Source organism: Macaca nemestrina, chromosome 19 (assembly GCF_043159975.1).
Source record: "Macaca nemestrina isolate mMacNem1 chromosome 19, mMacNem.hap1, whole genome shotgun sequence".
Lineage (NCBI taxonomy): Eukaryota > Metazoa > Chordata > Mammalia > Primates > Cercopithecidae > Macaca > Macaca nemestrina.
Window position 1 is genome coordinate 23,876,449 of NC_092143.1, and position 27,207 is coordinate 23,903,655.

Here is a 27,207-nt window from a genome sequence, read left to right on the forward strand (position 1 = left end):
CATCACCATTCAACCAGCCTATGTGTTAGTTAATAATCCATGCTTAACGTTGCCAACATTATCACCTATTGTAGCAAAAAAGTTAAATACGTTCCAAAAAGCTTTATATTAAGTGGAATTAAGCAAGTCACAGGACAGGATTTATTGGGATAAAAAAAATTCTATTTTTATGGAAAATGCCAAAAGCAAAAGTGATTGAACAAATGACTAGAATAATCTGTTATGGTATTAATAGAAACTCTAAAATAAAATTACCTTACTATTTCTCTAAAATATTATATATATAATATATTCAGATTTTGCAACTAATACATTGAGGGCATATGCTTTCAAATTTCAACATGATCTTACAAATTGATATGTTCTTAGACTAGATGCTTCTAAAAACAAAATAATATTAGGAACATTGAGTTTTCATTTATGTTCGTATCAAAATCTGGCTTAAGTTACATTTAGAGACTGTTCATTCAATTGAAATGTTTAAAAGATAAAGCTCTGGAGTCAACAAATATCAGTAGTTCTAGATTCTACTTCTCACTTTGTCACTATGCAGTCTTTGATGATACTCATTTCTGAGGCTTACTTTTCTCACCAAGTTATTAAAATTAATACTGAATCATTTCTAAGTCAACAAATCAAATCATAAGGAAACAGGCATCTTAGAGATAAAATTTCAGTCATCTCTTTTGATTAATTTCAGGTATTGCTTTATTTCCCCTAATTTCACCTATTTCTCCACTCTGTATAGAAATAATTTAAAATGCTGTACTCCAGTCAACAAGAGCAACAAAAATAATAACTGAAAGAACAGTAGGCCTACAATCAGAAGACCTATATTCAAATCCTGGCCCTTCTATGTGATCTTGACAAAGTTATCTAGAGGTCTCAGTTTCCCCATCTGTAAAAGACAGATAACAATATTCTCCTCCTCTCAGAAAGATGTCATAAAGATCAAGAGGCCATATATGTAATGCAACTAGTACCATACCTAGCACATGGCAGATGCTCAGTAAAGATTATTTTTTAAAAAATACACACACAGATTTTGCTACTTCTTCACATTCTGCTTACACATCTACAAGTTTCTTTCAGCGCTTAATATTCAATAAGGTTGTACTTTCCAACGGGTTAATACCTTTCATTGACTTTCTGCCAAAGTATAAAAGTATTACTGTGTATGCTTGCCAAACACAATTCAAATTGTGCAACTGTGCAATGCAAATATGACAATTTAGTTCTGTAGTACTTTATTAGAAATAATACTACCAACTTCCATCCCAAAATTAAAATGGCTTTCAAATAAAATTTCAAACTCCTAATAATTAGTAAACATTTTAGAGCAGCATTTCTCAGGTTTCCAGTTCATGTCAATACCATGGTAGGTATAGGTATTACAACAATTAATAAAATAGACAATTCAACTATCCAGTGGGGCTTACATACATGTAAACAATTACCACAGAGCATGAGAGAAGTCTCAAGTCAGAGACAAAAGACAGATTCCCTAACCTAGACTTCAATGTGTCCAAGGATTCCTAGAAGAAATGATGACTAGAATGAGTAGGAATTAACCGGAATAGGCTCAGGTAATCACATGTTCAAAGGGCCAGAGGTATAATTATAATCTCAGTTCTTTCTGAACAGTAAATAGTAGGGCTGACATTTAGAGTAAAAAGGCAGAATGGTGAAAAAACAACCAACTGCCAACAGGCATCAGATCACAAGGGGCTTCTTGGTAAGACATTTTCAAGAGTTTGGACTTTAATTTGACAGCAAAAGGAAGCAGGTAAAGTGTTTTAAATCTGACATTGCTTTTCAGAAAGATACTCTAGCTGTGATATAATAGAGAGGGATAAAACTGAGGACCTGAAGACCAATGAGGCTATTGAAGTTCTGTAGGAGAGAAATGGTGGTGCCTAAATTTATCACGATCTCTCATTACTTATTTCTGGGGCGTCTGTTAACAGCACTCTCCACCACTACTCTTTCAAGCTCCCTGGTTACAAGATACACACTCTGTGTACTCACTACCAAATGATGCTTAGCACGGCATCTACCACATAGGACATCTTTAATAAACAAATGGTGAAGGGTATGTGTGGTGAAAATAGTACTAATAATACTAACATGAGAGCTACTTTAAAGATGTAATAGATAAGACTTGATATTCAACACACCAAGGTGATCAGGATGCAACATGGATTCTGATACAAGTTTTGCACAAAGGTACTTTGAGGATAAAAGAAAAGAAAAAGCAGTTTTAAATACTGAAAGCTTTCTAAGTAAAGGATGGGCATTAATATTACAATACTGATGCCTAGGGAAGTATCGATAACTTAGATTCCAACATGGAAGATACATTATTGTATGCTTAACTGTAATTTATTAACCCTAGGTTTGGGGATGAGAGAAAATACAAGGTTCCACACTGATCTTCAGTTGGGCCACATTGTAAAGAGACTTAATGGTCCAAAAGCAGATATCTACACAGAGAAGCAACATGTTCAAACTTTTTGAGATAGTATGAAGGCTGGATTAACACAGAGAAACAACTAAAGAGGGGGAAAACAAATAGTGATGATACTGCAATAAGTCTGGGTGCTAAGAAGCTTAGCTAAAATTAGAGTACTAAAAGAAAAACAGCAGATATTACAGAGGAAGAACAATAAGTCATGGGGGTTGGTGAAACACGTAAGGTCACAGGCAAGAAGACTATTGCTTTCCAAACTGGGTGGTAAGGAAAGAGGTAGGAGGGAAGAATAGTGAGGCGGAGGAAGGAAAGTGAGAGCAATGATGCTAAAGAGGAATCTGGTCTCTAAAAAACGGTAACTCAGAAAGTATTTTCATAAAATGATACCAGAGACCTCAACAAAAACTGTTCTATGTGAATGGTAAAAAGGCAATGAGCTTTTGCCAAACCAAGCCACTTTAAAAGTTTATGAAATAGTACTCTGTCTCCTGCTGTTCTGCTTTTATTTTTTATATTTAAGCGTTTAAAAAAGAAAGGCTTTTAGAATTGACAAAAAAAAAAAAAATAGCCTGGTTTCCCAATCTAGAATGGAGAGAGTATAGCTGCTTACCATCCTGGGGATTTTATGTTTGGGTGGATATTTAGGTCTGTTAGCAACTCTCTCCAGATCACACAGCAAATTGATCTCAGAGCTCAAAGGCAAACACAGATCTCCTGGGTCCTAATGAAACACTTTTCACTATCCTATATTGTCTTCATTTACCACAAAATTCCATTTATCAGAAAGCTTCATTATCCAGGCATTCTGGTTAATCAAGATTTTGCCAAAACATAGTACTCATTAGAAGATAAATAGTACTGCAGTGTTCACAGATAAAATCATGTGATGTCTGCCATTAGTGGCTCTGGGAGAGGGAAGAGAATATGGGCATCAGAAGCATTAGAAGGAATGAAGGTGAGGCCGGGCACGGTGGCTGACGCCCGTAATTCCTGCACTTTGGGAGGCTGAGGTGGGCGGATCACCTGAGGTTGGGAGTTTGAGATCAGCCTGACCAACATGGAGAAACCTCATTTCTATCAAAAATAAAAAATTAGCCGGGCATGGTGGGGCATGCCTGTAATCCCAGCTACTAGGGAGGCTGAGGCAGGAGAATTGCTTGAACCTGGGAGGTGGAGGTTGCAGTGAGCCGAGATCGTGCCATTGCACTCCAGCCTGGGCAATAAGAGTGAAACTGCGCCTCAAAAAGAAAAAAGAAGGAATGAAGATGAAATAGTATCATAAGTATGATGGATGCTATGTGCCCAAATCTTCCTTCGGGAAAAAAGGACTTAACTGCTGAGAGAGTTCCCCGCAGACAGGCTCAGGTTATTAGCACCACTAAGGATTGTCTCAGCCCAAGAGAGATGGCTTATCCAAGCTCATGTACCCTTCCCATGGGACAGCTCACATCCAGTGATGGATCAATATGGAAATATAAAGGCCAGACCCCCTCACAATTCAGGATATCTCTGAAGGGTCATCCCATCTTCAGAACTTCCCCCAGGGTCAACTGAGACTCCTCTGAGACTCATCACAACCAAACTTTAACCTGGGGCCAAGGCTATTTCCTTTCCCTGGGTGTTGATCCCAAGAGTACTCCCTAATAAGCCTGAGTCTCCATCTCAGAGTCTGCTCGCCAGGGAACTCAAACTGTGAAAGTAAGTATTGAAGGTCTTTTTAGTGCAAGAATGTGCATTATACTGTTCTTTCTACTTTTATATGTTTGAAAATGTCTATAATTTTTTAAAGGGTACCTGGAAAGAACTTCAGTGTCCACAAATAACGGATTAGTTAAATAAATTATGATAAAGCTTTACAATGGAACACTGCAGTATGAGAAATAAAACAAACACCAAAATATACAGTGGGTACACACACACTTTGAATAATTCTGGAATGATATTGAACAAAAAAAAATCAGTAATAATGACTGCCTTTCAAGAGGAAGAATAGGAAGAGGAGACTGGGCTGAGTGGAATTCCTAATTCTCAAGACAAATTCCTGGGTCTTTTTTTTTTTGCCCCACCATTGTGTTTTTCATTACAATATAGTTAAATAAAGTGGCCTAGATACACCTACACCAAGTTTTTCTTCTTCTTCTTCTTTTTTTTTTTTTTTTTTTTTTTTTTGAGATGGAGTTTCACTCTTGTCAAAAAAAAAGGCTGGAGTGCAGTGGTGCGATCTCGGCTCACTGCAACCTCTGCCTCCCAGATTCAAGGGATTCTCCTGCCTCAGCCTCCTGGGTAGCTGGGATTACAGGCACCCGCTACTAGTCGCAACTAATTTTTGTATTTTTAGCAGAGACGGGGTTTTGCCATGTTGGCCAGGCTGATCTCAAACTCCTGACCTTAGGTAATCCACCTGCCTCAGCCTCCCGAAGTGCAGGGATTACAGCCATGAGCCACCGTGCTCAGTCACACCAAGTTCTTTTGTTTTAAAGTTGTACATATGCACACAACATGGGATTTTGAAAATACATTTAACTTTAACAAGTATTTATCTTTAGCCTATAACCTTTTCAAATGCTAGCTCCCTTCCACTGTGAGTGCCCTGTCCTAAGCCACATGATTTACTACTCCTGCTACTCCTATTTTCACTACACCTTACAAATGCTTGATGCATAACACTCATTCATTTGTACAGCCTATGTTTCTCAAGGATAAAATCTGTAAATCTAGCACCCTTGTTATCTAAGCATTATCAAGTAAACTGCATATCTGCACCTAAAACGCTGGCTTTTACTACTGGTCAATATGTATTTATGGAATGAATAAACAGAGAATAACAATAACTAGCATTTATTAAGCCCTCACTATGTGCCAAGGGCTGTATTAAGGGTTTCACACACAACCTAAATTTAACTCTTTTGAGGAAAAATGTCTCTTTAAAAAAAAAAAAAAATCCTCCTGAACTCTGCGAAAATCTTCCTCCTTTAATTATGTTCTCACCGTCTACCATTTCAATCTATTTTATAAGTTAACCTTTGCCCTTCAAACATGTCTACATTTTTTTATTTTTATCCAAATACTTTCACTGGCCTCTACTTGAAACCCTAACAATCTCTCTCCCTCTCATTAAAATTAGCATTTTGAAATCTGTGGTCTTTAACTTGGTGCTTCCATTTTCTCATGTACTCTAGTCTGGGCCCTCAAAAAGACGTAATTTAAGGACACTCAAGATCTCCCACTACATGAAGGGGTCAACAATCCTTCTAAAATGACACTCCAGGGCAGAGCTCTCCCATATTGCAGAGACAAGCAATGCCTTACAAGAGAAGTGAGGAAAGAGGATGCTTTGACATTAATCGATTGTTGATATCTATTCTTCCTAAGTCCAGTTATCTTATATGTATTCTATAACTGCTAGTGTGACGTTGCTGATTTTTTGCAATACGCTCTCTTTTTTTCTGGTACAGCAGACTGTCCCCATTATCTTCTTCCAGTTTTCTCAGCTTTCTTCTACCCAGACACATGGAGGCCTAGAAAGCCCTAAGAAAAATTCCAAAGACTTAACCTTGTTACCTCATGTTGGTTTGTTTTTTTTTAATTTGATGTGCCTTTAAAAATTACTAAATGAAATTACCTTTCTCTTTGTGATTCCTCCCAAATTTTTATTATGAAAAATTTCAAATATACAAAAGTTCAAAGAAGAATATAACAATCACTCAAAAAATAATATCCTGTCACATTTCCTTTGGCAATGTGGTATATCTACATATGTGCTGTGCATATATATGCATGTATATGTGCTGTATATATATGTGGTGTATATATGCTGTGCGTATATGTGTGTGCTTTTGAAAAGTCTGTGCTGTGCATCTATATGTGTATGTATTTTGTGTGTGTAGAACCATTCGAAAGTAACATATACATATGATGACTCACCCCTAAATGCTTTTAAAGACAGAACTTAAAAATAAGGGCATTCTCCGTCATAAACACAATGCCATTATCACACTCACTATTATCAACACCATAATCATTCTCTAATAGCATCTACAAACTAGTCCACATTCAAATTACTTCAATCATCTACAAAATGCTTTTTATAACGTTTTCCCCGCAAATCTATAAACAAAATAAAGTTTTACACACTGCATTTGGTTGCTGTTATGGACTGAATGATACGTCCTCCCAAAATGCATATGTTGAAGCCCTAACCCCCATTGCATTTGTGTATTTGGAGGTAAGGCCTGTGAGAACAAGTGATAAAGGTTTAATGTAGTCATAAGAGCAGGACTCTACTGTGATAGGGCTGGTGTCCTTGTAAGAAGGAGAAGAGATACAAAAGCTCTCTCCCTCTCCACCACTGTGAGGACATGGTGAGAGGGCAGCCATCTGCAAGCCAGGAAGAGAGCCCTCACAGAAAATAAACCTTCTGACCTTGATCTGGGGCACTTCTAGCCTCCAGAACTGTGGGAAAATAAAATGCTGTTGTTTAAGCCACTCAGTTTGTGGTATTTTGTATGGCAGCCTGAACAGGCTAAAAAAGCTGTCAGGTCTCTTTAGTTCTAGAATAATCCCACCTTATTTTTTTTAATACTAATTTAAAAAAAAAACAGTTGTTTGTAGAATGTTCCACATCTGAAGATTTTTCTGATTTTTTTAATGATATCATTTAATCTGTGCCTCCATCACCTGTTTTTACTACAAACAAAATTGGATCTAACAACGTTTGCCTCAAGTGAACATTGTTGGCAAGAATACTCGATAGCTGGTGATGTACACTTCACACTGCATCACCTCAAGAAGCATATAACATCACATTGTCCTATGAGCAACAATGTTACCTTTGACCATTTGATTCAGGTGGTGACTACCAGATTACTTTCACTGCTACTGTTTTTGTTTTTCCTTTTGAACTATCAATGACCTATGGGGCAATATTCTGATAAGACCATCCTGTTCCACACTATCCCATGTAATACTGGTAGCACACATGATTTCTAAAAGCTATAAAACAGTTAAGATTATATACAAACTAGTATCAGATCAATGTTAATTCCTCCACACTGTTTGTCTAGCTCTCAAATGCAAAAGCAAGACGTATTTCTGTCCTAGCAACAGGGTGTTTTCACAGGATAGTCAATATGTTCTCAGTCTGTGTACTTCTTGTGTCCCAGGCAGGCCCCCTGTGACTTGCAGACAAAAACAAACTCAAATTTTCTCTCATGAGAATGGACACACATGAACTGGCATAGGCCTTAGCTACCCACCTACCAATGGGGAATATGAGAAGCAAGTACTAAACCCTAAACAGCTAAATGTATTTGCCACAGCTGCAGTGAAAGAAGTAGTTTATAAAGGTTTATTCGAATTCTCAGAGAACATTCCTATGTCATTTGCCAAAAGAGTGTACCCAAGTCAAGATCACAGTATGATGTGATGAGGATGTGATCATTAAGATGATGGGTTTTTTTTGTTGTTGCTGTTGTTTTTTGTTTTTTGGTTTTTTTTTTTCGTGTGCTTGTGGATTTACCACCAATCGATTGAAGACTTGGAAAACAAACCTGAAGCAGATAATGAAGACTCTGTTTATTATACTACAATGAAACAGCTAGGTCATAAAAACACACTAAAGAAACTACTCAGCTGCTTCCTTATAACAAAGTGTTTCCAGAATTTAAGAGCTGTAAGGGACACAACCTTCTGAACACTTAAGCAGTTGACAAAATTATACTTTCTTATTTGGGTGGTTAAGAAATATACTGTACTACTCTCAATGAGCCTGACACTTTAGGACTACTTGGTTAAAGGAAGTTCCAGTGTTCAGTTTCAAAGGAACATGTGGAATGAGCAGATGGCAACAGGAGACTACACTTATTTCTTATTGCTAAACAGCCCTGAGTGCATGAGAGACAGATTTTGAAGAACTGCAGAGCTATCTGGTCAAAAATAAATCACATTTTAAATGTGATTCATAGATTTTGAGTCCTGTAAGTCATGTTTTAAATTTCTGCAGGTGCTATTACAATGACTGAACTCTTCTGTTATGCTCTATCCATCACCAACCTACATCAATTTCAAGAGTTACCGATTAAGCTAAAAGCCCATTATGCCCACCAAGACCTTACTTTTTAAAGGAAATTCCATTTGGTTGAATCAACTTCAACTTTCTCCTGCCACCCACCTCTAATCGCATTTGCATCTCCAGTCATTTCAATTTCTTCCCTTACGTTGCCATCAAAAGTCTAAACTGAGCACTGAACTTTCTCATTGTATATAAATTGAATTAAACAGAAAAAGAAGAAACAAACATGCTTCCCCAAACTGGAAGCTGAATTATCACATTAGTCTTGGAATCACTAAAATAAGATGGGCAACTGTGAAGGTATGAAAGTCACACTGACTAGAGCGGAGCCCAGCTCTCCATTTCCATTTCAAACTCTGAGGAAATATGTGATGTCTCAAGTTAAACTTCTCATTTGTAACATTACCCTCCTCCTGCTCTGCCTGTCACAAAAAAAAAAAACTGCCCTTGACACAGTCACCAATGACCTCCCCACTGTTAAATCCATTACCAAGTTCTAATCCTTATCTTACTTGACCTAATAACAATATTTGACATAGTTCATATTCCGTCCTTGAAATAAATACTTCTTTACCTGGCCTCAAAGTCTTCATCTTTTCCTGACTTTCTTTCTTCTTCTCTCGCTTCAGTCTCTTTTCTTTCTTTCTTTCTTTTTTTTCTTTTTACCTTTAAATGTTGGCATTCCCAGAACTTAGTCCTTAGACTTCTCTTCTCTGGCAACACTCACTCTCTCAATGATCTCATCAAGCCTTATTGCTTTAAATACCATCTACAGGTCAAGTATCCCTTATCTGAAATGCTTGGAATCAGAAGTATTTTAGAGTTTGGAACTTTTTCAGATTTGGGGATATTTGTATTATACTTACAGGCTGAGCATCTCTAATCTGAAAAATCCAAAATCCAAAATGCTCCAAGGAGCATTTCTTTGGAGTGTCATGTTTATGCTCAAGAGTTTTAGATTTTAGAGCATTTTGGACTGCAGATTAGAGATACTCAACCTGTACACACTGACAGTTCCCCAATTTATTGTGTGAGACGCTTTTCTGAAATTCAAATCTGTATGTCCAGCTGCCTACTCAATATCACCTTTTGGATAGCTAGTAAGTTTCTCAAACTTGGCATGTCCAAAAGTGAGTCCCTGATCATTCCTCAATCGTGCCCCTCCCAGTCTACCCATCTCAGTTATTGGCAACTCCAGTTTCATAGCTACACAGACCAAAATCCTAGAATCATCTTTAGTTACTCTATTACTCTCTCACACATACACATTCCATATCCCAATCCATCAGTAAACTCCACTGGCTATACCTTCAAATCATATCCAGAATCCTGCAACATCTTAACATTTTCACTACAACCGCCCTGTTCTCAAATCAGCATCTTCCAGCAGGGATAACACAACAGCCCTCTATCTGGTCTCACTGTTTCCATCTTTGGTCCCCTGCAATCTCAACACAGCATATAGAGTAATACTGTTTAAAAAAAAAAAAAATCATGCTGTGATCACATCTCAAAATCTTCCAATGGCTTCCTGTCTCACACAGAGCAAAAACCAACTCTACATACAACTGCCCTTCCTATATGAGTGAGGTGGTTGCTCTCTCCCTTGCTTACTCTTTTCCATCTGCCCTGATTCATTGGTGTTGCTCAAAGATACCAAGCAGAATCTGACCTCAGAACAGTGTCCCCCACCCCACACTCCCTCGCCCTCTTCAAATCTCTATAAAATATTACCTTTTTAGTGAAGGGTTTCCTGACCATCATAAATTGCCACTCAAACAAAACACTTACAATCATTTAACATACCATATGTTTATTTATTTATCATCTGCCTCTCCTGCTATATGTTCTATGATGGTAAAGATTTGTGTTTGGTTTATTCTCTATTGTATTCCCAGTGCCTAAAATTCCTGCCACATAGAAGGAATCCAAATACTTGAATAAACAAACAAACTAGGGAATGAAATATGTTTGCGTTGGCTTAAGTAAAATTGTACCCATCAACAAATTAAAGTATATCTCGATTTTATATGTTTTGGATTTCAAAGGGGAATTTCTTGTCAATTAGTTCTTCTATAATAATGTCAACAATTAATACAAGTCTCCTTAATCAAAATGCCATTAACATATTATTGTTTCTTCCCCAGCTACCGGTTTTACCTACACTCCCGCCTCTTTTAGTTTATCGTGACATATACACAGCAAAATATATCTTAGGAACTATGAAGCAAATTAGCTGACATAATCACCACTACAGTCTCTAAGGCCTAGTAATTAATCACAACACTGCTTCTTAAAAATAAGTACAGTGGGCCGGGCATGGTGGGATTAAAAGTAAGTACAGTGGGCCTGTAATCCCAGCACTTTGGGAGGCCGAGGCAGGTAGATCACAAGGTCAGGAGTTCAAGACCAGCCTGGCCAACATGGTGAAACCCCATCTACTAAAAAAAAGAAAAAAATACAAAAATTAGCTGGGCACAGTGGGGCACACCTGCAGTCTCAGCTACTCGAGAGACTGAGGCAGGGGAATTGCTTGAACCCGGGAAGCGGAGGTTGCAGTGAGCCAAGATCGTGCCCCTGCATTCCAGTCTGCGCAACAGAGAGAGATTCTGTCTCAAAAAAAAAAAAAAAAAAAAAAAAAGTAAGTACATAAAAAAGTAAGAGCCTACAGAATAACCCTTAGCACTTCAGAAATCTTCCCTCCCCTAAACTCACCTATGCCCTAACATTCGTTGTTCCAACATTTTATGGCTCCCACTAACTCAAGTAATCATCAGCCAAAAAAAAACCCTGTAATTTCATTAAACGTTACCAACATATTTTGAAAAAAAATCTAATTTTATTTAAAATAGTAAATACTTCATGAATATAATATATATGTTCTTTAATAGAAAGGAAGAAAAGATTTCCGTGGACCCATAAGGACTTTCTGAATAAAAGAAATGATATTTCATTCCTGTGAATTTTTTGTTCCAACTAATGGAAGCTTATACTGTTTATTTGCATTTGAAAAGTTTAGAAAAAAAGAAGAGCCTTTAAGGACGATAGCTTGAATGTGAAATAAACTTGAATGTGAAAACAGAAGGTAACTGGCTCACTCTATCAGTCTGTTATCACTCACATATACCAACTATCAACATTCAGAGGGAAACATGATGTGCAAAAAAACTAGAAGAGTATCTTCAGTGAGCTTGAGGGTCATAAATTACAACTGCTAAGCTGAATGGGAGACTGCATTTTCAAAGTCATGTATTTCCAGGCTGGGCACAGTGGCTTATGACTAATTCCAGTACTTTGGGAGGCCGAGGCAGCAGATCACTTGAGGTCAGTAGTTCGAGACCAGCCAGGCCAACATGGTGAAACCCTGTCTCTATTAAAAAATACAAAAATCAGCTGGGTGTGATGGTACACACCTGTAATACCAGCTACTTGGGAGACTGAGGCAGAAAAATTGCTTGAACTGGGGAGGTAGAGGTCACAGTGAGCCAAGATCACACCACTGCACACTAGCCTGGGCGACAGAGTGAGACTCTGTCCCAAAAACAAAACAAAACAAAACCAAAAAAAAACAAAGTCACGTATTTCCAGAAATGTTCTATTTTTAAAAGCCTACAGAATAACGCTTAGCAGTTCAGAAATCTTCCCTCCCCTAAACTGACCAGTGCCCTAACATTCGTTGTTCCAACATTTTATGGCTCCCACTAACTCAAGTAATCATCAGCCAAAAAAAAACCCCTGTAATTTCATGAAACGTCACCAACATATTTTGAAAAAAGAAAAATAATAATTTTATTTAAAATAGTAAATACTTAATGAATATAATACATATGTTCTTTAATAGAAAGGAAGTAAAAATTTTGTTAGACCCATAAGGACTTTCTGAATGCAGTCATGATATAGGATTTCTTCTTCCAACATAATTGTTTATGTTCTTTTGTATCCAGCAGAGTAGCTTTAAGTATCAGATACAGACCAAGACAAATGAACCATATGGATGGAGCTCAAAATGTAAGTTTACATTACTATCATAATATCTGTCAGAGAGAACATAAGGTGTCCTCTTATTGATGACAGGATTTCACTGAGCTATCCATAGCTCTCAGCTGATTTTGCCTATGATCAATGGCATGCACATATGTAAAACTATTAATTCTTTAAAAGGTGCATCAATTAAATGGAAAAAATGAAAATAGAACCTGCAAACCTCACTAACTCCATAATTTAATTGCCAGGCATGGTGGCTCATGCCTGTAATCCCAGCACTTTGGGAGGTCTAGGCGGGAGGATAACCTGAGGTCAGGAGTTTGAGACCAACCTGGCCAACATAGTGAAACCCCATCTCTACTAAAAATACAAAAATTACAGGTGTCCTGGCGGGCACCTGTAATCCCAGCTACTAGGGAGGCTGAGGCAGGAGAAACGCTTGAACTTGGGAGTTGGAGGTTGCAGTGAGCTGAGATCACACCACTGCACTCCAGCTTGGGCAACAGAGTGAGACTCCATCTCAAAAAAAAGTCCCAACAAATTAAAAAACGGTCACAGGGAGATGTAACAGATAAACCCAGGAATAAAGGCACTACCTAGTTCCAGGCCTCACTCTACACGCACTAAAATTACTTCAAGATGTACACTATGAATTTTGATTTCTGTCTAGTAGAACACAAAAAGACAAAAGTAGATTATCAATATATGAAAATCAACAGCATTTTCTTGTATCAGCACTAATCTACTTTAAAAATAGTATACCATTCACAGTATTTTTATAAACTACAAATATTTTACTCAAAGTCATAAGTGAAAGACCATTCCACGTTCTCAGATAAAATGTCCTAATATTATAAAGATATCACTTTTCCTCAAAATAAATCTATAAGTCAAAGTTCTACTGGTATTGTTTTTAGAAACTCAAACTAACTCTAAAATACATAGGAACAAATAAAAATCCACAAATAGCTGAGCCAACTTTGAAAATGGGCAAAGATAAGAGAAAGTCCTCTAGCAGACATTTAACATCACTAGCTATTTGGGAAATGCAAATTAAGAACACCCTGAGATATCATTACACATAAGAACAGTTAAAAAAAAAAAAAAAAAAAAAAAAAGGCTAGGCGCGGTGGCTCATGCCTGTAATCCCAGCACTTTGGGAGGCCGAGGTGGGCGGATCACAAGGTCAGGAGATCGAGACCATCCTGGCTAACAAGGCAAAACCCCATCTCTACTAAAAATATAAAAACAGCTGGGCGTGGTGGCGGCGCCTGTAGTCCCAGCTGCTCAGGAGGCTGAGGCAGGAGAATGGCATGAACTCGGGAGGCGAGTTTGCAGTGAGCCGATATCGCGCCACTGCACTCCAGCCTGGGTGACAGAGCAAGACTCCGTCTCAAAAAAAAAAAAAAAATAGTGGCCGGGCGCAGTGGCTCAAGCCTGTAATCCTAGCACTTTGGGAGGCTGAGGCAGGCGGATTGCCTGAGCTCAAGAGTTCAAGACCAGCCTGGGCAACACGGTGAAACCCCATCTCTACTAAAATGCAAAAAATTAGCCGGGCGTGGTGGCATGAGCTTGTAGTCCCAGCCACTCGGGTGGCTGAGGCAGGAGAATTGCTTGAATCTGGGAGGTGGAGGTTGCAGTGAGCCAAGAGTGTCCCACTGCACTCCAGCCTGGGTGACAGAGCGACGCTCCATCTCCACAAAAAAAAAAAAAAAAAAGACAATATCAAATGCTAGTGAAGATGCAAAGAAATGCAATCTCTCATACATTGCTGGTAGAAACGTGAAACGGTATAACCACTCCAGAAAACACTTTGGGAGTTACTTCAAAAACTAAACATACACTTACCATACCATCCAGTAACCACATCCCTGGGCATTTATCCCAGAAAAAAATGAAAATTTAAATCCATACACACACATACACACACACACACACACACACACATACACACACACACTGTACAAGAATGCACAGCAGCTTTATCTGCAACAGCCAAAAATTAAAAACAGCCCAGATATGCAGGTGAATGGTTAAACTTGGATACATACATACATGGAATACTACTCAACAATTAAGAAGTACAAACTATTGATATATGCAACAATTTGGATGCATCTCAAGAATTGTCTCATTCAACAATGTTGATGAATCTCAAGAACTGCCTCATTCAACAATTTGGATGAATCTCAATTTCAAAAGATTACATGCTATAGGATTCCATTTATATAGCATTCTGGTAATGACAAAATTATAGAGATAGAAACTGATTAAGGGATGGTAGAAACTGATTAAGGGATGGTGAGTGTAAGGGACGTGGATGGAACTAGAAAAGGATAACATGAAGAAAATCTTTGTAGTGATGGGATAGTTCTGTATCTTTTTCTTTCTTTCTTTTTTTTTTTTTTTTTTTTTTTTTTTTTTTTTTTTTACGCAGGGTTTTACTCTGTCCCAGGCTACAGTGCAGTGGCATAATCACAGCTCACTCCAGCTTCAACCTTCCCAAGCTCAGGTGATTTTCCCACTTCAGCCCCCCCAGTAGCTGGGACCACAGGCATGCACAACCACATCAGGCTAATTTTTGTATTTTTTTGTAGAGACAGGATTTTGACATGTTGCTGGTCTCCAACTCCTAGGCTCAAGCAATCTGCCTACCTCAGCCTCCCAAAATGCTGGGACTACAGGCGTGGGCAACTACATCAGCCTAGCTCTGTATCTTGATTGCAGAGGTAGTTGCAGGAATCCACACAGGTGATAAAATGGCACAGAACTATATACAGGCATTGTACAAAATCAATTTATTGGTTTTGATATTGTACTACAGTAGTATAAAATGTAACTATTAAAGGAAATTGGGTGAAGCTGCATAAAATGTAACCACTGGGGGAAACCAGATCTCTCTTTACTATTTGTGCAACTTCCTATGACTCTATAATATATCAAAATAAAGCTAAAACAAAATAAATGGGAAGAGTTATTTATATAGGGGGAAAAAACATACTAGTACAAAACCATGGAGTTAAAACAATATGTTGTTAGAGCAAGAACAGACAAACCAAAGGAAAAGACTCAATATTCAGAGTATATATGAGCACCTAATACACAGTAAGTGTCACACCATTATCTATGGGAAAAGGGAAGAAAGATACCAGGAAAACTGGCACAGTACATGGAAAATAAACTGGATCACAAACTTGTGACACATAAAACGTTAAATTCTGCATGTATTAAAGACCAATAAGTGTAAAAGAAAACTATGTATTTAGCAGTATATAACATAGCAGAGTAACTCTGTGGCATAGCACTGGGGAAAGATATCTTAAAGAAAACCTTCAAAATACAAACCATACAGCCAAAACATCTTTTAATTTGATTATATCAAAATATAAGATTTCTGTTCAATGAAGAACATCATGAAAAAGATTACAGACAAATGACAGATTAGGAACAGATATACTTGTAATACTTAAATGACTAGTATCTATAAAATACAAGAAATGTCCGCAAATCAAAAAGAAAGAACTGAAACCCCAAAATAAAAATGGATGAAGGGATGAACAGGTAATTTCACAAAGAAAAAATTCAAAAAGATAAAACACACATGAAGAAATACTCAGATTCGGCAGGGCATGCTGGCTCACACCTGTAATCCCAGTACTTAGGGAGGCCGAGGCAGGCAGATCACGAGGTCAAGAGATCAAGACCATCCTGGCCAATACAGTGAAACTCCGTCTCTACTAAAAATACAAAAAGTAGCTGGGCGTGGTGGCACATGCCTGTAGTCGCAGCTACTCAGGAGGCTGAGGCAGGAGAATCGTTGGAACCCAGGAGGTGGAGATAGTAGTGAGCCGAGATCGCACTACTGCACTCCACCCTGGCAAGAGTGAGACTCCATGTCAAAAAAAAAAGAAGAAATGCTCAGATTCATTAGTAACAGTGAAATGTAATTTAAAATGATATTTAGTTTTCTATATATTAGTCTGGAAAATTTGGAGCACTGAATAACACCAAGCATTTGTGGGGAAACAAAGATAAAGGAACCCTCACAAGCTTCCTGCAGGTGTATAGACCGTTGCTGCTTGTTCTAAACACCATCCGGTGGTGCTTCAATAAAATATACGAAAACCAAATGATCCATAAATCACATATGGATCTATAACTCAACAAAAGTATCACAGAGGTCTAACATGTATGCTTATCGTGGTATTATCTATAGAGGTAGGAAAATGAAAATAACATGGGTATCTACAAATAGGAGAGTAGACACATAAACTGTAGTAGATGTACATTCTGAAATACTGTGTAGCACTTGGAAGCAAAGAACAGCAACACAATAGATCTTCAAAACATAATAGTGAGACAAAAAAACCTGCATGATATCATCTCTATAAATTAAAAATGTGGGCACCCAGAACAATATACATTTAATAACACATACAAACAGAATAATACATATCATACAGAATGGTTGCAAATGGGTTGATAAGCAAGAGAAAAGAGCGGGAATTAGAAATAAAAAACAACAAATGAGGTTGGGCGTGGTAGCTCACACCTGTAATCCCAGCACTTTGGGAGGCCAAGGCTGTTGGATCACCTGAGGTCAGGAGTTCAAGACCAGCCTGACCAACATGGTGAAACCCCATGTGTACTAAAAATACAAAAATTAGCCGGGCTTGGTGGCACATGTCTGTAATCCCAAGCTACTCAGGAGGCTGAGGCAGGAGAATTGCTTGAGCCCGGGACAGGGAGGTTGCAGTGAGCTGAGACCATGCCATTGCACTCCAGCCTGGGCAACAAGAGCGAAACTCCATCTAAAAAAAAAAAGAAAACTGCAGGCAGGGGAGATGCCTTGAATGGTCCAAAGGTGATCATTGAATTGAGTAAGATTAACTCAATCCTCTGCACATGAGGTCCAAAATGAACTTTAAGGACTCATACATCTAACAAACATCATACCACTAAAGCTAAATGTCATCCTACCTTTCTCATGAAGAAAGCACAAAACAACCTACTTCGAAGATTTTCGATGCTAAGTGTGTTACATGGAGAAACCACCCAACTTCCTTTAACTTCAAAACAGAAAGTATATCGAAGATAAAAGAAAACTGTAAGATACAAGGGTCACCACCCCTAAAATTTAATTTAAATTCTTACAGTGATATTCAAACCAAGCCAAGCCCAGCCCCTTTGATCCACCCAGTAACCAAGATCTTTTAAAATTTAGTTACAGGTGGCAATAAGAAAACATAAAGGGCATACTCTCATTTTTCTCTGAAAGTGATTCTCTGAAACACTCTTAAAACAAGGATTGGCAGTAAAATAAATGAATTTCTCTACCATAATCCCTAATTGACATTAATAGTAAAGCATTAATTATATTTATACAGGTTCGTTTTCCCAATTTATAATAACTAATATGCGTTATTCTGGATGGAACTAGACAGTTTTTTATTCCTTGTAATAATAAGGGCATTTCAACACATTATATTCACTTTTAAGTTGACCTTCATACAGCCACAAGTTTATTTATAAAGCAAGAAACAGAGTCAAACTAAAATTTTTGTTTAACAAAATGTCAAAACCTCAGTTAATTTCTTTCACACAACAGGCAATTCCTGCAACCTTGCCCATAAAATCCTAAGATGTAAACATCTGAAAGAGTCAGTCTGCCTTTTTTTGTCTCATGTCAAATATTACAGTGAGAGGAAGCTGTAGCTGCCACTGACCGAACCCTAAATTCAGCAGCATCAACAATATCAATGCAGTCTGTGATGCAACGGTAGCTTCCCTAGTTTCAGACTATCTAACCCAGCAAATGCTGCCTAAAAAAGAGATATACTAAGTGGGTCAAAAACATAAAACGGCAACTTTTGAATCAAAGGTAGGGTAGTGCTGACTTCAAACACAGTTTCAGAACGCTGGCACCCATCAGTAAGTGAACGGGAGTAACTGGTATCCGTTCAGACAAGTATTAGGTCAAAGGGATAAGAACTGGCAGGTGGCATCTCAAAAGTGAAATTCTAACAGTGGTGTCAGTATCTTGGGCACGGGCAAAAGTAGTACCAACAGCTAAGGAAAGACAATATGAACCCCAAAAGCAAACACATCGCCCAAAATTGCTGTCAATAACCACCCACGATCATCATCAACCACCTCATCCTGTTTAGATCGTGCCTGGGAGCCAGGCAATCCCACCTCAAGACCAAAGCAAATGTCAAAAGCAGCAAACCTCACCCACCAGGTAAGGGAGCCACAAAGACCCCCGGCGGGCTCCCACGCTCTTGGTAACGGCGCCTAGTTGTGGGCCCGACCTGCAGGCGAAGCAAGGAGCAGAGCTTGCAGCCGCAGCGATCTGACAGCTGGCACCGCCCCCGGCTAGAGTGGGCTTGTGACCTTTGACCCCGACCCCTGACCTCCAAGGTGCAAGCACATCCCGCCCTGGGGTTTCCTATGGAAAAGCTTGAAAGCCCCCTTACCTGTCACAGCTTCATCTCATGCCGCGATGTAGCCTATCAGACCGCCGGTGGGCGCCCCAGCCAAGGAAGACAAGGATAGGGCGGAACTACGGAGGATGCGGGGTGCGCAGATCCTGCTGGGATAACCTAAGGGGCGGCAAGCGCTATTCAGCCGCCGTCTTCCCACAGAGACTGCAAGGTGCCGGTACCGCCGCCACCGCCGCCGCCGCCGCCGCCGCCGCCGCTGCAGTAAATCAGCTGACACGAGCCCCAACTGCCGTGACTTTCGCTGCAACTGTCGCAAAAATGAGGGGGCGGGAAAGACTCACCATTTCCCTACATGCAAGGCCTACGTCGGCGCCGAGAGAGCCGGCCGCGTTACCATGGAGACCGAAGGAGGAGAAAAGGTCAACTGTGGGCAAGGAGTGCGCGGCCGCCATCTTGGTTATGGGAAGTCTGGTCTAGGCTGTCCTCTCGCCTCTAACACCCATGTTGGGAGGACCAAGATGGAGCGAAGGATGAAGTAGCAAGCATAGGTCTTTCTTGGGACCAGGATATTGCAAGTTTACACTTCTGCCCCCATCACTTGACCCAGACACCTGGAAATGTCAGTTGTTGTTTCCTTTTTGCTTCTGAACTTAATTGTTGGCCAGGACACAGAGGGCCATAGACGAACTCTGCCACTGCACTAGAAGTCTGATCTTGTACAATATTCCTGCAGAGGAGAGGGGATGAATACACTGTCTCCCTGTGGGCGGCAAAGAGTGGCGGAGTGTGAGCTCTGCCTTCAGAGAGGCGTATATTCAGATCCCAGTTCCTCCACTGCACACCATTAAGTGTCGTCTTGGGCATTTTGCTGCTGCTTCATTCATTCTTCTAAATTTCCCCATTTGCAAAATAGGGATAATAACCTTGTGGATGTCTAGGAAATTAAATGCGCTTAATAAATGTTAATAATTTATGCCTGCCCATCTTCCTGTCAAATATTGGTCGAATAAATGAATGAATGGCAACCAAGGGGAAAACAAGTGCCATGCTGTGGCCAATGGTCAGTTTTATTAAAAAGATACAAAAGATGTTCATCTCGTGGCGTTATTTTTTCTTTACAGGCTCACTAGTGGATGTATAAGTTAAGTTTGAATGCTGTTACAGTCCTCAAAAGTTACTGTGTACATATACCAATAACCTGGGAATCTTGTTAAAATACGTTTCTGAATCAGTAGGTCTGGGGTGGGTTCTGAGATTCTCCATTTCTAACACGCTTGCAGGTAATGTCCCTGACTGCTGGCCCTTGGAAAACACCTTGCATAGCTAAAACCCACTGGGCACAGGGCCTGAAGCATAGGATAGGGGAATACAACAGGGCAAAATCAGCTCTTTCAGACAGGATAGTTTCCTTGCTAATTTGCCGAAAGTATGCTGAGTGTTGGTTTGGTCAAAAGGCTTCCTGTCAACAATTTGTTGTTTCTGCTAATGGCAAACCACTACCTGTCCTTCTTTCCAGTGTAGACATCTTCCCCCAGCAACACATCACAGACCCATCAGTGTCCTGGGTGGCTTACCCCTTGTGCCTTCACTCTACATCCAACTACTGCACTGTACTGTGTTGTTTCTTACATGTTGTTTCTGTTTATTTTTAGAGTCCAGCTCTGCTACTACCATAATGAGAAAAACTAAATTAATGTTGACCAGAGAAGTCAATAGAACACTTGAAAATCAATAATTCTGAAATTTTCTTATACTGCAAATTGGAATTCTATGCTTTTCTTCTACTTTTGACTAACTGCCTTGCAATCAGTCACATGAGTAGAGGGGGAAAAATGATGCTGAATAGAAGAAATTGATTCTTAGCCACCTGGCTTCAGCATACTCACTCCCTCTGTTGTGATGATGAATACATTTACACCATTAAATTCATAATCCTTTTTACAATTTATAAGAACTTTTTGGAAACACAGGAAGCACAGACTGGTTAGACAATCTTAGGCTACAGTAAATCTTGTTGGGTTTGTGAAGGAAATAATAGGATATCTTCCCCTAAAGACTCTTTTCTTCAACAAGTATTTATTGAATGCTCACTATAAGTTTCAAATAACTTCCGAAAAATGGAAAGGTTAATAGGAAGATTGACGAGAAGCTCTCAAATAATTACCACTCTCTGGCCTCTCTCTACCAAGTTTATAAAAGTTATTGCCAAAGTCTATATGTATATGGAATCTCCTGAACCACAGAACTAAAATAAATATTCAACTATTAATGAATAAAATGCTCTAGTTCAGAAAATTCACACACATACACATACACACACACACTCATCTTTTTTACATACAACCTTCCTGAAAATTAAGATTTGTGTCTTCAGTAAGTTGACCTTCAGTATATTTATTTGAATAAATTATTCCTTTCATCTAGAAGAATTATACAAAAATGTTAACAGATTTAACTAATTAAAAAATTCAGTTCAACATATATTTATTGAGCCTTTGCTGAAGGTGAAGCTGAGAAAGGGAGAACCTGACATATTCGGCTTCCATGGATGAAGGCAGGCTCTGCTTCCCACTGAGATGCAAGAGGTAGGGAATTCCCTAAACACTGGAAAGTGCGCTGGATGCTGGGCAGCTAAAAAGAATGACAAATGTCGGCTGGGCGCGGTGGCTCAAGCCTGTAATCCCAGCACTTTGGGAGGCGGAGGTGGGCGGATCACGAGGTCAGGAGATCAAGACCATCCTGGCTAACACGGTGAAACCTCGTCTATACTGAAAATACAAAAAATTAGCCGGGCGTGGTGGCAGGCGCCTGTAGTCCCAGCTACTCCGGAGGCTGAGGCAGGAGAATGGCGTGAACCCCTGAGGCGGACCTTGCAGTGAGCCGAGATCGCGCCACTGAACTCCAGCCTGGGAGACAAAGCGAGACTCTGTCTCAAAAAAAAAAAAATTATATATATAAACCACACCCGGCTTTAGAGGCATTTTTAAAACTTAAGTACTACTCTGTCCTTAAAATTTAATAGCAAGCCAGGCACGGTGGCTCACGCCTGTAATCCCAGCACTTTGGGAGACTGAGGTCAGGAGTTTGAGTTTGAGAATTTAGTAGCAAACTAACCTACAGCATACCAGTACCTTCCGGACTTCTTAAGTTCCAGGTTAGCTCTGCAAAACGCAAGGAGGCTTGTTCTTCCGTTTTACAAATTTCAAAAGAGGGAGATAGACCAGTGGTCTAACAGTGACTTTATTGCTACTGTTATTTTCTGATCACTTCACCTGTACTGCTATTTTTTTCTCACTGAGGCTATCAGTCGTAGTTTGGTATTCCCCACGGTGCCTAGTACTCTGCTAATACTCCCCTTTCCTTCCTGGACCCTCGCCTGGAAAAGTCCTATCATGGTTGATGGCTTTATGTTAATACCGAGAGTTCTCACGCTTTATCATGTTGTGGCAAAGAGGCTTGATAAGGGTTTTTTGCATGATTTTTTGTGTAATTAAAACTGCCTGGTCCAATTAAGAGATTCTTTTTGCACTTTCTCACATGACATGAAAGTCAAGTGTTGATACTTCTCTTTTTTTCCTGTCTCATGACTTCCATGATTCAAACCATTTCTTTCCAAGTAACAAAATGTCTTTTTCTAGAAACATCTCCAGTTACTCCATACTCAGGCCTTTTAGGAAGGAGTGAAGGTGATAAGGTTTGGGGTGCTAAACCTCCTCACAAATGAGGGTTTCTCAGCCCTCTCACCAAACCAGCAAGACTAGCAAGGGGAAATTCGAATAGATAATGAAGGAGGAGCTGATGAGTACTAGTGGTAGCCCTGGTCACCAGGCTGTAGATCATCCACTAACCTCCCTCTTCTAGGTTTCCCATAAGGAAGAGAAGATGACCAGAAACCTGGAGGAGTTGCTCCCCAAACCTGTGTAGAGAAGCGGACCCATTTTTGTGTAAATAGTGGACTATGGGAGACACAAGAAGCACCACCCAGATTCCCCTTCAAGAAAGAAACCCCTTCCTAGCTGCAAGGAAAGTGGTTTGCTCATACTCTCCCTGTCAGCTTCTTCGGGGTTACCTGGGCTTTCCAGCTGAGATCACACTAATCTTGAGGCAGCCTCTGATGACTGACTGAGCAAGGTGAGGAAAGTCCAGGGCACACTCTTCCTAGGGAGGACCCCGGTCTAGGGGGTGGTATTGAGGCATAGGAATTTCTGCTCCCGTGGGGGACTCTTTTAACAGGCAATCTTTATACTAGAGCTCCCTCTTGGGTTAGTAGAGATTTTGTCAGATCTGCTTTTTCCCTTCCTCCGCCCAATCCTGCTTCCTCCCTTTTCCTCTCACAGATGTGAGATAAATAAACCTTTTGGACTCCTCACTCCACCTCAGCATCAGCTTCCCAGAGAACCCAGCCTGCACCATGACACCATTTTTAACAACCGACAATCAGGAGCCATCATTGTACTTTTGCAACTTTTCTCTCGCTTTTTTTTTTATTTTTTCCGAATAAAAAGTTGGAAAAAAAGAAATACAGATTAAATAGATTTTTAATAAAAGAGAGACATAAGACTTATCAACCCATGCAATGCATGTGTCTTATTTTGATATTGATTCAAGTAAGCTATAAAATAAATGAGGAGAAAATCGGGAAATTTTAACTGACTGGATATTTAATGATATTAAAGAAGCCTTGTTAACATATTAGAATATAATAATGATATTTTGGTTATTTTTTAAAGGATTCCTCATCTTCCAGATGTGCAGGCTGAAATATTTACAGATGAAACTGTCAGATGCCTAGCATTTGCTCCATGATAATCTGAGGTAAGGAAGACAGTGGCAATGACTACCTTGACTTTACTTCCGTCTTCATGAAATAGTACATTATTTTACTTCTAATTCTAATTCATCAAGGTGAAAAAAGTCACTTATTTACCATCCAGTGGTTTTAGGCACTATGCTGAGCTATGCATGCAGAAAATGGAGAGACTTGGTTCTTGTGGTCAAGTTACTCAGTCTGGCAGGGAGGCAGGGAGATCCACTACTGTGAGGAGTGATGTACCTGGTGCTTTCCACCAGTTGCTGTGCGGCTGATCCTCCTACTGAGCTCGTAATACTAATGTTCTGAATTTTGGTGGGAAATATTGTTTTCAACGTTGTGTGAAAAGCCACTTCCTTATTGTACAGAAACCACTAACATACATTTGACTTTTATTGGATTTCTTCAGTATCTGGCCCTCAGATGTACTCAGATATTCAGATATCTGCTACTTAAGAATGGACTGAATGATGAGGGTGTGTATGTGTTATGCATGTGTTTGCTCAAGGGCATGCCTAAGAGCGGGCTTTGAATACAGTGAAGCTTCTGTTAAAGAATTTTACCAGCTGGACATAGTGGCTCCTCCCTGTAATCCCAGCATTTTGGGAGGCCGAGGCGGGTGGATCACTTGAGGTCAGGAGTTTGAGACCAGCCTGACCAACATGGTGAAACCCCATTTCTACTAAAAATACAAAAATTAGCCAGGTGTGGTGACATGCACCTATAATCCCAGGTACTTGGGAGGCTGAGGTAGGAGAGTCACTTGAACCCAGGAGCCAGTGGTTGCAGTAAGTCGAGATCACGCTGCTGCACTCCAGCCTGGACAACAGCGTGAGCATGTCTCAAAAAAAAAAAAAAAAAAAAAAAAGAAAAGAAAGAAAGAAGAGCTCTTTTACAGCTAGTGATTAAATAAAAACACAGATTGTTTTGTGTAGTTTTTCAGTTCCGAAGAGTTAATTCCAATAATGCTAGAGACTAAATGTTCATTTCCCCCAATATTCATATATTGAAACCCCAATGTGATGGACTTGGAGATGGGGAACTTTGGGAGGTCACTAGGTCATGAGAGTAGAGCCCTTCTGAAAGAAGAGACAAGAGAGAATACTTGTTCTCCTGCCTGCCCTCTTCCTCTCCACTCTTTCTCTCTCTCACCCACTTCTTCCCCACCGTATAAGGATACATAAAAAAGACTGCCCTCTGAAACCAGCAAGAGAGCCCTCACCAGACACTGGATTTGGGCCAGCACCTTGATCTTGGACTTCTCAGCTCCCAGAACTGTGAGAAATAAATGTTTGTTTAAACCACCAACTCCATGGTACTCTATTAGAGTAGCCTGAACCAAGACAAAACCCTCAATGTACTCTTTAAAAAAATTAAAATAAAATTTAAAATGCAGTTTTTATTGCAGAGGATGAGGTGTTATAAATATTTTTCTAAATATCTGGGCTTCTTAATAGAAACTCTAAGCAGTTTAATGACCAGTTTAATGACATCAGATATAAATGTCAGAAGAAAAAACTATTGTACAGATTTGGCAAACACCTGAACTGACTCTGAGAATTGCCAGTGAGTTTCTTTAGTATGCTCCAGGAGATTTGTGACAGTGATAAAACACTCTACAGCTTCCTGGGAAACCCTCTCCCCCAAGGCACAGCCTAGTGTCCAAAACTAAAGAATATAATGTTAGCGGGATAAATGGTACATCTGGAGACTTGATGACATCTAAAGAGACATTTGCTATCAAAGGGAAATGACATCCTTTTGACTAAAAATATATTGCGCCACCTAGGGACACCTGGGAAAATTTCAAATTCAAATTCAAAGCATACAACTAGAAAGGGTTTGGAAATTATGAAGCAGGATTTCCTTTTTATTTAATATTTATATTACATAAATATTGCACAAATTACACCAGGCTGGAGTGCAGTGGCTCAATCCTAGCTCACTGTGGCCTTAAACTCCTGCGTTAAGGCCACAGTGAGCTAGGATAAATCCTCCCACTTTAGCCCCTCCAAGTATCTGGAACTACAGTTGTATGACATTATGCCTAGCTTGAATTCTTGGAGATGACAGCAAAAGCACAGACAGCAAAAGGAAAGAATAGGTAAATTGGATTTCATTGAAATTTAAAACATTTATGCATCAAATGACACCACAAAGAAAGTGAAAAGACAACCCATAGAATGGAATATCTGAAAGAAATTTACTCTATAAGGGATCAATACCCAGAATATATAAAGAACTCCTACAACCCAACAGCAAAAACAAACAACCTGATTCAAAAAAGGGCAAAGGACTTCAACAGACACTTCTCCAAAGAAAATAAAGAAATAAACGTGAGGGCCGGGCGCGGTGGCTCAAGCCTGTAATCCCAGCACTTTGGGAGGCCGAGACGGGCGGATCACGAGGTCAGGAGATCAAGACCATCCTGGCTAACACGGTGAAACCCCGTCTCTACTAAAAAATACAAAAAACTAGCCGGGCGAGGTGGCGGGCGCCTGTAGTCCCAGCTACTCGGGAGGCTGAGGCAGGAGAATGGCGTGAACCCGGGAGGCGGAGCTTGCAGTGAGCCGAGATCCGGCCACTGCACTCCAGCCTGGGCGACAGAGCAAGACTCCGTCTCAAAAAAAAAAAAAAAGAAAAAAAGAAATAAACGTTATGCACATGAAAAGATGTTTAACATCTTAAGTCATTAGGGAAATGTGAGATATCACCTCACCCACAAAGATGACTATTATCAAAAAAATTAAAATTAGCAATTGTTGCTAGGATGTGGAGAAATTGGAACCCTCATACACTCCTAGTAAGAATGTAGAATGGTGCAGGCACTGTGGAAAACAGTTTGGCAGTTTCTCAAATAGTTAAACAGAATCACCATATGATCCAGCAATTCCACTTCTAGGTATATACCAAAAAGAACTGAAAAGCAGGGACTTGAAGAAATCCTCGTACACCAATGTTCACAGCAGCATTGTGAACAACAGCCAAAAGGTGGCAACAATCTGAGTGTCCATCAACAAATGAATAAGTAAATAAAATGTGATATGCCCATATAATGGAATATTATTGAGCCTTAAAAAGGAATGAAATAAATTTTGATATATGCTATAATATGGAAGAAATTTGAAAACACAGCGCTAAGTGAAATAAGCCAGTCCAGGTGCGGTGGCTCACACCTGTAATCCCAGCACTTTGGGAGTCTCAGGCAGGCAGATCACTTGAGGTCAGGAGTTTGAGACCAGCCTGGTCAACATGGTGAAATCCTGTCTCTACTAAAAATACAGGCCGGGCACGGTGGCTCAAGCCTGTAATCCCAGCACTTTGGGAGGCCGAGACGGGCGGATCACGAGGTCAGGAGATCGAGACCATCCTGGCTAATACGATGAAACCCCGTCTCTACTAAAAATACAAAAAACTAGCCGGGCGAGGT

At 39.7% G+C, this 27,207-nt stretch overlaps 1 protein-coding gene across 7 annotated transcripts in view; it reads right to left on the reverse strand.

Annotated features, from left to right (window-relative positions):
* The window catches only part of LOC105477091 (WD repeat domain 7), a 388,969-nt gene extending 369,729 nt beyond the window's left edge, over positions 1 to 19,240 (reverse strand). For 2 of the 7 annotated variants that reach the window (XM_071085283.1, XM_071085280.1), the window contains exon 1: positions 19,001 to 19,240. The gene's annotated coding sequence lies outside the window, so the exon portion shown is untranslated. Of the gene's footprint in view, positions 1 to 18,762; positions 18,883 to 19,000 lie in introns of those variants that run through there. The other 5 variants (XM_071085284.1, XM_071085281.1, XM_071085278.1 and 2 more) reach the window with 4 other exon arrangements.
* Positions 19,241 to 27,207: the final 7,967 nt, after the last annotated feature.